The sequence below is a fragment of the Macrobrachium rosenbergii genome, chromosome 54 (assembly GCF_040412425.1).
Source record: "Macrobrachium rosenbergii isolate ZJJX-2024 chromosome 54, ASM4041242v1, whole genome shotgun sequence".
In the NCBI taxonomy this organism is placed as follows: domain Eukaryota; kingdom Metazoa; phylum Arthropoda; class Malacostraca; order Decapoda; family Palaemonidae; genus Macrobrachium; species Macrobrachium rosenbergii.
This window is the reverse complement of record NC_089794.1, coordinates 44,622,211-44,631,080: the sequence shown is the minus strand read 5'-3', so window position 1 is coordinate 44,631,080 and position 8,870 is coordinate 44,622,211. Positions and strand designations below refer to the sequence as shown.

At 36.4% G+C, this 8,870-nt stretch overlaps 1 long non-coding RNA gene across 1 annotated transcript; it reads right to left on the bottom strand.

Moving 5' to 3' along the window:
* Nucleotides 1–7,379: 7,379 nt before the first annotated feature.
* On the bottom strand, nt 7,380–7,987 carry LOC136834547 (uncharacterized). Its single transcript, XR_010851850.1, has 2 exons — nt 7,719–7,987; nt 7,380–7,498 (listed from the first exon to the last, which is right to left on the bottom strand). It is a non-coding gene; the product is annotated as an uncharacterized lncRNA (long non-coding RNA).
* Nucleotides 7,988–8,870: the final 883 nt, after the last annotated feature.

The window sequence follows — 8,870 nt, the reverse complement described above, 5'->3', positions numbered from 1 at the left end:
GAACAGGCCTTTGTAAAATATTGAAAGTAATATGCATCTTGTCGAATCGCCCTTGTTTTTCCCTTGCTCAAATATTGTTATTGTTTGAAAGCTTAATTTAATTTACATTTTGCCCTTGAACATTAAATAACTATATACTAAGTTGAATTGCAAGAATTTTCCTATTTTGTATTCTGTTATTTATTTATTCATTTAACTTGTCAATTTTATTTTCGATTATTTTATTGTTTTAACGTTTTCTTGCATTCCTATGCCAGTTAAAAAAAAAGACATTTTTTTAGATCACTAATTTTTCTGTCACTGGAAGTTATGTATATTTCTCGTATAACTTCTGATTGAGTGATGATCCATAGTATTAGAAAACACTGAAATAATGAGAAGCAAGTAAACAGGGCAGCTGGATGTAAGATAGCACGAACAATGAAACAGAATTAGCATTGCGAGGTCTTTTGGAAATTATTCCATTAAAGGGACATTATCCTTCTAAGTCCAAAATAGACAAAATTAAACTTTTTCCCTACTTTCTGTTTCAATTGCAGCATTTGCACTGAAGTTTTTTTTTTATAATATTTCATTTATTTACTGGATTCTGCACAGTCTGTAACATGCAAACAAACACACACACACACACACATAATATGTACCAGAGAGAACCATAGAGAGGGCCGACTTCCTATGTGCAGTGTAATTTGGCCGCCATTTTGATTGTGTGTAACTGGAGCTGCAGTGACAGCAACGTTTTGTAAACAAACATGCTCCGAGTGCACTGCAACCCACTGTGGGGCCAACAGTTTGTCTTTGCTGGAACACAGCAAACTGCCAATGTTTATTTATTTGACGCTGTTATGATTGTTCATTTTATGGACGTATATCAGAAAATAAGGGTACAAATAGGCCTATATAAGTATGTATCAGTAAGAGGACCACTCAGATACATCACAGCCAAATGTGACTAGATCAGCAGGACAGACTTTGCTCCAAGTAATATTTATTTAGGTAATTCCTTAGTGGGATAAAAATTTTATTCTTCTCAGATATTCTTACAGACATGTATGTGGTATATTTATAAACAAAAATAACACATAAATGTTTAAACAGTTTTATTCAAGGTTCTGTAAAATAAAATAAAAATAAGCCTTGGAAAAATATATAAACAGTTTTATTCATAGTTCTGTAAAATAGAATAATACATATTTTCAAACATTTAGGCTATGTAAAATTACCTGTGAAAGGACTGCATCTGGAAAAGTAATTATTGTACTTCAATGTCATTAAATGATGGCAGATATAATAGGCCCTAGGAGAAGAACATGCTAGTAAAAAAATGTCAAGCCTTTGCAAATACCATGCCTTAGCAAAATATGCACAAAATGCTATGCCTGTGCACAACCTATTGGAAATAGGTAGTATTTAATTACTAATCACGTACCACCACCAAAGGCATCAACACATACACATAGCACACATTGTTTAGCATTAAAATCACCACCAGTCCACCACCAAAAGCATTAACACACACCAAGCTTAATCGAGTTAGACAGGGCTATACTTATCTGTCAGTGTGAAAACCTGTTAATAAAATACTCATTGGATTAATATGAATTCGTTTATGGGAAATTTTCAACAGTTTTCTGTTTTTACGAAATTTCTTTTCTTTGGATGCCTTATTCTTGATTTTCAATTGATATTTTAGTCTCATTGTAACATACAATTGCTTCATAAACTGCACACTTTGAGGACATGAAGGTGTACACAAAAGATCACAGTTGACATTGCGTCTTCAGCAACGTCCAGTTACACACAATCAAAATGGCCGCCGGCGCTCAGCCAATTACAATGCAGCACATAGGAAGTCGGCCCTCTCTATGGTTCTCTCTGATATATACTGTATATGTGTGTGTGTGTGTGTGTGTGTGTACAGTTAACATTTTTGCATACACGCACACACATTATATATATATATATATATATATATATATATATATATATATATATATATATATATATATATATATATATATATATATATATATATATATATATATATATATATATATATATATATATTAGCTAGTCAACGAGAACAAGACCGTGCAGTGGGTAGGTATGGAGTTCCTGCAGTAACTGAGGGTGGTGAATGTCATTTGGAACTTTGTTTCAAAAGGGGATTGAAGAACACTGAAGAATATTCATTATTTCACCGAGGAAAGAGAAACTAAGGAGGAGAAGAATTTGCCTGATTATAATATTATTACAGATTGGGAGGAAGCTCAAGTTAATGGGTGTACTGGTAAAAAAAAAAAAAAAACAGTGGTGACTGGAGGTATACTGGATAAATATCTGGTTGAAACAATTATGAAAACAAATAAAAGTTTTAAGTGGAGAGGAGAGGCTGAAAATGGGACTATATTTATCAACAAGAAATGAATCTGATAAAAAGAGAGAATCGCATATAAGGAGAAGGTGGATGGAAAATAGGCTTAGGTTAAAGCCACTAAACTGGAGGAACACATGAGTACAAAAAATGGCTTCACAGAATCATGAGACCATAATATTGTTACTTTTGATTTTGTAAATATGGGATAATAGAAACATTCGTCTTGTTATCCTGAATCCTAACCAGGAATTTTTTTTTCTTTGAAACCTGTCCCTATGATGCTACTGAATTCATGTGCTATTCGGTATGATAACTTGAGAACTGGTGTACTCAGCAACTTCAAATTTTATGAGTAAATTATGCGAGGCTATAATTAAAAGACTCTTCCACTTGATGGCCGTAATAAAGAGACGTATGAACATGCCAAACACCACTTTTTATAGATAAAAGATGAAAATAATATTCTCGCAAACTCGAGTTCTGTTGCCCCCAGTCTGGTTCCAACTTTGATCCGCAGTCATATTACAGCGATTGAAGATATATATATTTTAAAATACTGATTCAGCTTCGGAATTCATAATTAAAGGATACTGTAACTTACGATGAAGGCGACTTTCAGTTTTTATTTTACCTTTGAAGACAATAAAAAAAAAATTCCAGACCGAAGTCGAAAAACAAGGCGAAGAGAAATGCCGCGCATTCCCAATGCCAATAATCTGTCTCCCTTCATAAGACAAGTGACCTCCAGCAAAGTGGGACGGCAAAGCCGATGTAAACTTCAGAAACATAAAACTCGAAGAACTTCTGGCGATTTTAAAAGGTTATTCTAAAAGAATACTTCGGTAGACCTCGCAGAAACTCAGAGTTAGACTGAGATTCAGATGGAGGCTTCAGATGATATCTCAAACTGACTTCTTAATAATTCATTTATTTTTTTTTTTAAATAATGACTGTGAAGATTGATTTCCAGAGGTTTACATTATGTAAATTCATCGCTCCATGAAACGTTGGATGTCCAAGTGTATCCTCTTGTAATTTTCTAGGAAAAAAGTTTGTCTTTTTCAGAGAATTACAACTACATCTTCAGTTATGACGTAACATAACAGGATGAAAAATTAGATTTGAGTGCAAGAAAGAAATGAGCTACTACACTTACAATGGACATTTGGAATCTTGTGTGAGTGACCGTGGATCGCAATGAGGCCGAACTTTAGAAACCCACAGTAATCGAAAATCTTTGTAAGCGTCTAGACGTTTTGAATTAATTTTAAGTGGATATAAAACGATTTTATACAAAGTCACTGTCATATTTCATTTCGCCCTCACTCACTTATTCTGATACTCCGATGACTCATTGAGACCCATTGCCGCTTGCACTATGCCCCTCATTTGCCACGACTCCTGAGTACTAGTATGGATTTCAATTTTGCTTTCGATCGGTGTCAGTAGTAGAGGATAAAGCCGAAATCTGACTTTATCTACGAATTTTTCTTTTCGCGAAGGGGCTGGAGAGGTGAAAGCAAGATTAGTTACTGACAGAAAAGAATGTACGGTTATACTTTCCTCCTCATATTAAGCCAAGGAATCTATGTAAATAGACTCCCAAGAAAATATAAGTAATCTTAGCTAATGAACTCTTCTCGTTAAGCGAAGGTAAAAGAGTTTTCTAATGGACGTTTCTCCTTAGAAGCAAAAATAAAAAGTGTGCTTATTAAATGTTTTCTTCACAGAAGGAAAAACAAAATGTGCTCATGAATTTGATAACCCTAGCAGATACTGGTACCTAGTTATAGGTACCAGTATCTGCTAGGGAATGAAGTGAACGTAAAGATTCTAATGATCTTGAAAAATGTGCATTTAAGTGACAATAGACTTTCTTAAAAAAACATGGTTAAATGAACCAGAAATGTACTAAATTGGCATCTTAATATTTTTCAGGCGCAAAAATAACTACTCTTTATTTCCCCTTTCCACACAAATTCTGCAAGAGCTGAATGAAGAATGAATCTCTTTTCAATCGGCATTTCTCTTCTCTCCCCCGCCCCCCATTACCCCAAAACAGAAAAGGCGATGCGTGGATAAAAGACCATTTTCTAATCTTTTCCTTCTCATGCATTCATTCCCAAGTCTTAGGTAATCATAAATGTAACTTTCCTTTCGGTGATACTCTTTGTCTCTGACAGGTCTTATAAACTGTCATCTATTCCTTATGACTATATAGGCTGTGACGCCACTTTGAAATAAATCGACCCCTCGATGGCTACGGAACCAGGGAACAGAAATGAAATTTAATATCAGATTTGAGTTTTTTAGGTCTGCTTTTATTGACGATGGCTGGGTACGTGAACTCTTTTGTTTACTCCTGTTGTTTACAAAAATTCTTTTATTTGACGTGACAAAGCATGAAACAGCGGCCCAGTGATGTAAAGGTTACAAGTCTCGAAATGCTGTAATACAGGTTGTCAAAATATTGTAGTTTTTATCTTTTTTTTTTTCAAGAGATGTTAAGATAGGTTTCCAGGAACATTTTATGTATTGCTATTCAGTCAGATCCTCCTTGCGTTTAAGCAAATTTGGGTAAATTTAAGTCACTGTGAATTATTTCGATTGATTATAAACGTATTTACGTATATATAACTATGAATTCGTTGCTAATTATTCATGTAATTTTCACTCCTGTAAGGGAGTAGTACCGTCAGTGCACCTCAAGGGGTGCACTGTAGGCATTACTAAAGGTTCTTTGCAGCGTCCCTTCGACCCCTAGCTGCAACCCTTTTTGTTCCTTTTACTGTACCTCCATTCATATTATCTTTCTTCCATCTTGCTATCCACCATCTCCTAACAGTTATTTCATAGTGCAATTGCGAATTTTCCCTCCTGCTACGTCTTTCAAACTTAACTACTCTCAATTTCCCTTTCAGCGCTGAATGACCTCGTAGGTCCCAGCGCTTGGCCTTTGGCCTAAACAAAATGTAATTTTCACTGTTGGAAATAGCCCACTGGCTTCTGAACATTGAAGATGGTATTTGGCAAATTCAAGAAATTACAACCAGTCATTTACATAATCTGATTAAAATTATTATATTAAAACATAATATTTCCATGATCAGTGCAAATTCCAGTAAAATAAACAGGAATCGGGCTATAGTTGCCTTCGAAGGTCGCCTTGGGAGATTATCAGTTGGTTAAATGACTTCCAATGGAATATGCATCATTTATCAGTTTACCCCTTTTAAACCTATGAAAAAATGCCCTTTTCAAAGCCCAGAAGCAGCAACGCTCTCGACTTTTCCCATAAAGCCCCTTTCGGAGGTTGTTGAAGCATTCTTCCTCTTCGAAGGAACTGCTCACGAAATTAAGTTTGTAAGTTGGTCATCAATACTCGTTTGAAACATGCCGCTTTACCATGTTTTTATCTTGAGACTTGATTCAAACGAGGAACGACTGAAAAACAGATGAATCGGCAGTTGGACAAATGTGTAGATGGGGAACGCTTACTGTTGCGATACCTTTCCTATGTTACATGACTATGGTATTCCCGCTAAGCGAATGAAAATCGAAATGTTGATGGTATAGCTATGAAGGTTAATTGCCACATGTGTACCTTGTCTGTTATTTGACGTTTCCGGATGGTAAAGGAGGTCGGAGAAATATTCTTTAACATTTCAAATTCTTCAATCATAACTTCTATTGCAGCGAGTCTGAAAAATATTGGACATTGAGAGTGGGAATCCATATTTAACTTGATTCAGATTTGTCTGTTCCACCTTTGACATCCTGGCATTGATGGTCCTTTTGAATAGTCCATATAATTCTCGTACTCTCCTCAGTTCTCCTCGGTTAATCTGTCATACACCTCTTCAGAATATTTTACTCATTTAAACATACCCCACAGGTACTTACTATTTATTGTCTGCCTTCATACAAACTTATATTATAGTGGTACATTTTACTTGTTGTCACACTGGATTTCAATACCACGCAATAAGGTAATATTTCCACACCCATTCACAGATTTGTTTTGATTCCAAATGATCCTGTTTCAGTCAGACAGTTGGCTTGTTTAGATCAAAGTGGCTTCTTGCCTGAACGGGCTTAAAGGTGGCACGTCAGTAACACTCTGAAGGAATGAATAAGCCTGGTGTGGACATCTGGACTTCGCCCAGACAACATAAACTAAAACAGTTCTGTTTCATTCGAGTGTTTTTCCCAAGGTATAGCGAAATCGATATTAAACAATATTTGTGAATTAATATGTTTGAATATAAAAAAAGTCACTTGTGTGTGGGTTATAGATTTTCCTAATTAGCCAAATGTCACAATCTTAACAATCAGCTATAATGGTGGATATCGGATGACTTCGAATCTATGTACCAGAATTCAACAGGAATATGTAAAGCAGAATCGATATTATTAAAACATTTCTCTTGACAGCCGAGTGGTAAACGCCGACTGCCTATTGTTTTTAAACCAAAGGCCCAAGTTCGAATCCTGGCTGGGACTGAGGCGCTTATCAATTATAATTTCTTTAAGCGTGTAGGTTATTCCAAACTTCTAGATCATTCTGTATTAAACGATATTTATCGCTGAGAATTTGTGGATATATATATATATATATATATATATATATATATATATATATATATATATATATATATATATATATATATATAATCACTAGCAGATCCAGAATAATTTCATGGGGGCACCAATTTTCACATTATATATATATATATATATATATATATATATATATATATATATATATATATATATATATATATATATATATATATATATATATATTTTTTTTTTTTACGTTTTTCCGTGGTTTTATTTTGAAAATATGCTCTGTGAGACAGGTAGCAACAATTTAAGGTAATTTAGCCTTGTGATTCTGACTTGTGGGTATGGGAAAACGTAAAAAGAGGAAAACAAAGGAGAATCTCATATGAGCATAGGGCTCTGGTTACTGAGGGAAATATTACGTAAAACACGTGGGCACATTTAAAGTAGTGTATTTACATAAATGACATTAGTACGGGAAAGAGGAACTCAGTAGATTGAATGAAACTGGGGAATTCCAGCCACAGTCCGAGAAGCTTCCACGATAGGATCCCTCTGAAATGAGAGATATGCACATTATACGCCAGTAATGAAAATAGACAAAAGAATAATGAATTCGAAGCTGCACTGAGGGTGCCAAAGGAGTAATAAAGAATTAATACTGCCGATGCAAGAGGCGCACGGACATTAGACAAGGAGATTTCTGGCTTTCTCTTTAAGAAAATATTACGAGACAAAAGCGTGACTGAAATGGGGCTCTTCCAGGGCACTTTACCTTAGCAGATTTTCCGAGGGCGCGTAGAAGGCAGTCCGTGGATGACTTGCGATTTCCGAGGGCGAGTTTCTTCCACGTGGTGCGATGCAAGGGCTTCCGTAAAGGGGCAAGGCGATGGGGACTCCTCGAAACTCCAAGCAATGGCGTGTGGGCTCGAGGCAGGCCAGCGGTGGAGAGAACACTTGGAATACGGTCGAAGGGCACAAGGAAAAGTATACTTTGGAAAGGGCCACGTGGTTAGGATGCAAGGGCATCGATGGGGCCAGGTGTTGGGGACGTCATTCCATATCTTCCAGCCCGCGTGTGTGTGGAGACCTCGTGGGCTTTTGCTTTTTATCCCCCCCTATGGGGCAGGGGGTGTGTCCAACACAGATGCTTTGACTCATTGCACCTGCTGCCCGCAGGGGAGGTTTTGGCCTGTAGGAGAAACACCCAAGCCAGATTTCGAAGGAAAGATCTTTATCAAAAATGGGAGCGCCTTTAATCTTTTAACCTTGTTTTTAAGTCGATAGACAGATGGGTTATCGATCGGCCGGCTGGCAGTAAATGAACAACCAACAACAACAAAGGAGGGGGAGGCAGTTTATAGTGAATTCTTGCTAATCATAATAATATATATATATATATATATATATATATATATATATATATATATATAAGAAGGGCCATAAAACACTATTTAAACGTTGAAACCATATATTTCGGGCACTTGCTTCTGTGCCCCTGTTCACTGGTAGAATATGGATAGATGAAATTTTTACAAGGGTATACTCGTATATACAAAACATAAAGGTGTGGCGTTAAGTCTCCGATGGTATGGAGTGACCGTTTCTAAGAAGGAGGAGAATGACCAACCCCTAGTGGTTTTGGCCTCATTAGCTCCCGTTTGGCGACGGATCTGGAGGTCGCCTTTCTTGAGCCATCTTCTTCAGTAGCGGTCTTAGGATTAGAGCGTCGATGTCGTCCGATTTCCAATGTCCTCCTGACAGGTTCATATTGTTAGTTTGATTGATGATAGCAGATTCCAGCATCTTTCTTTTGTACGGACAGCTACTTTTGAAAACCAACTCCGCCCCACTCCAGTTTATGACATGTCCTGTATTTCTGATATGTAGGAAAATCCCCGAACTCTCCGAAGCGTAACGTACTGAT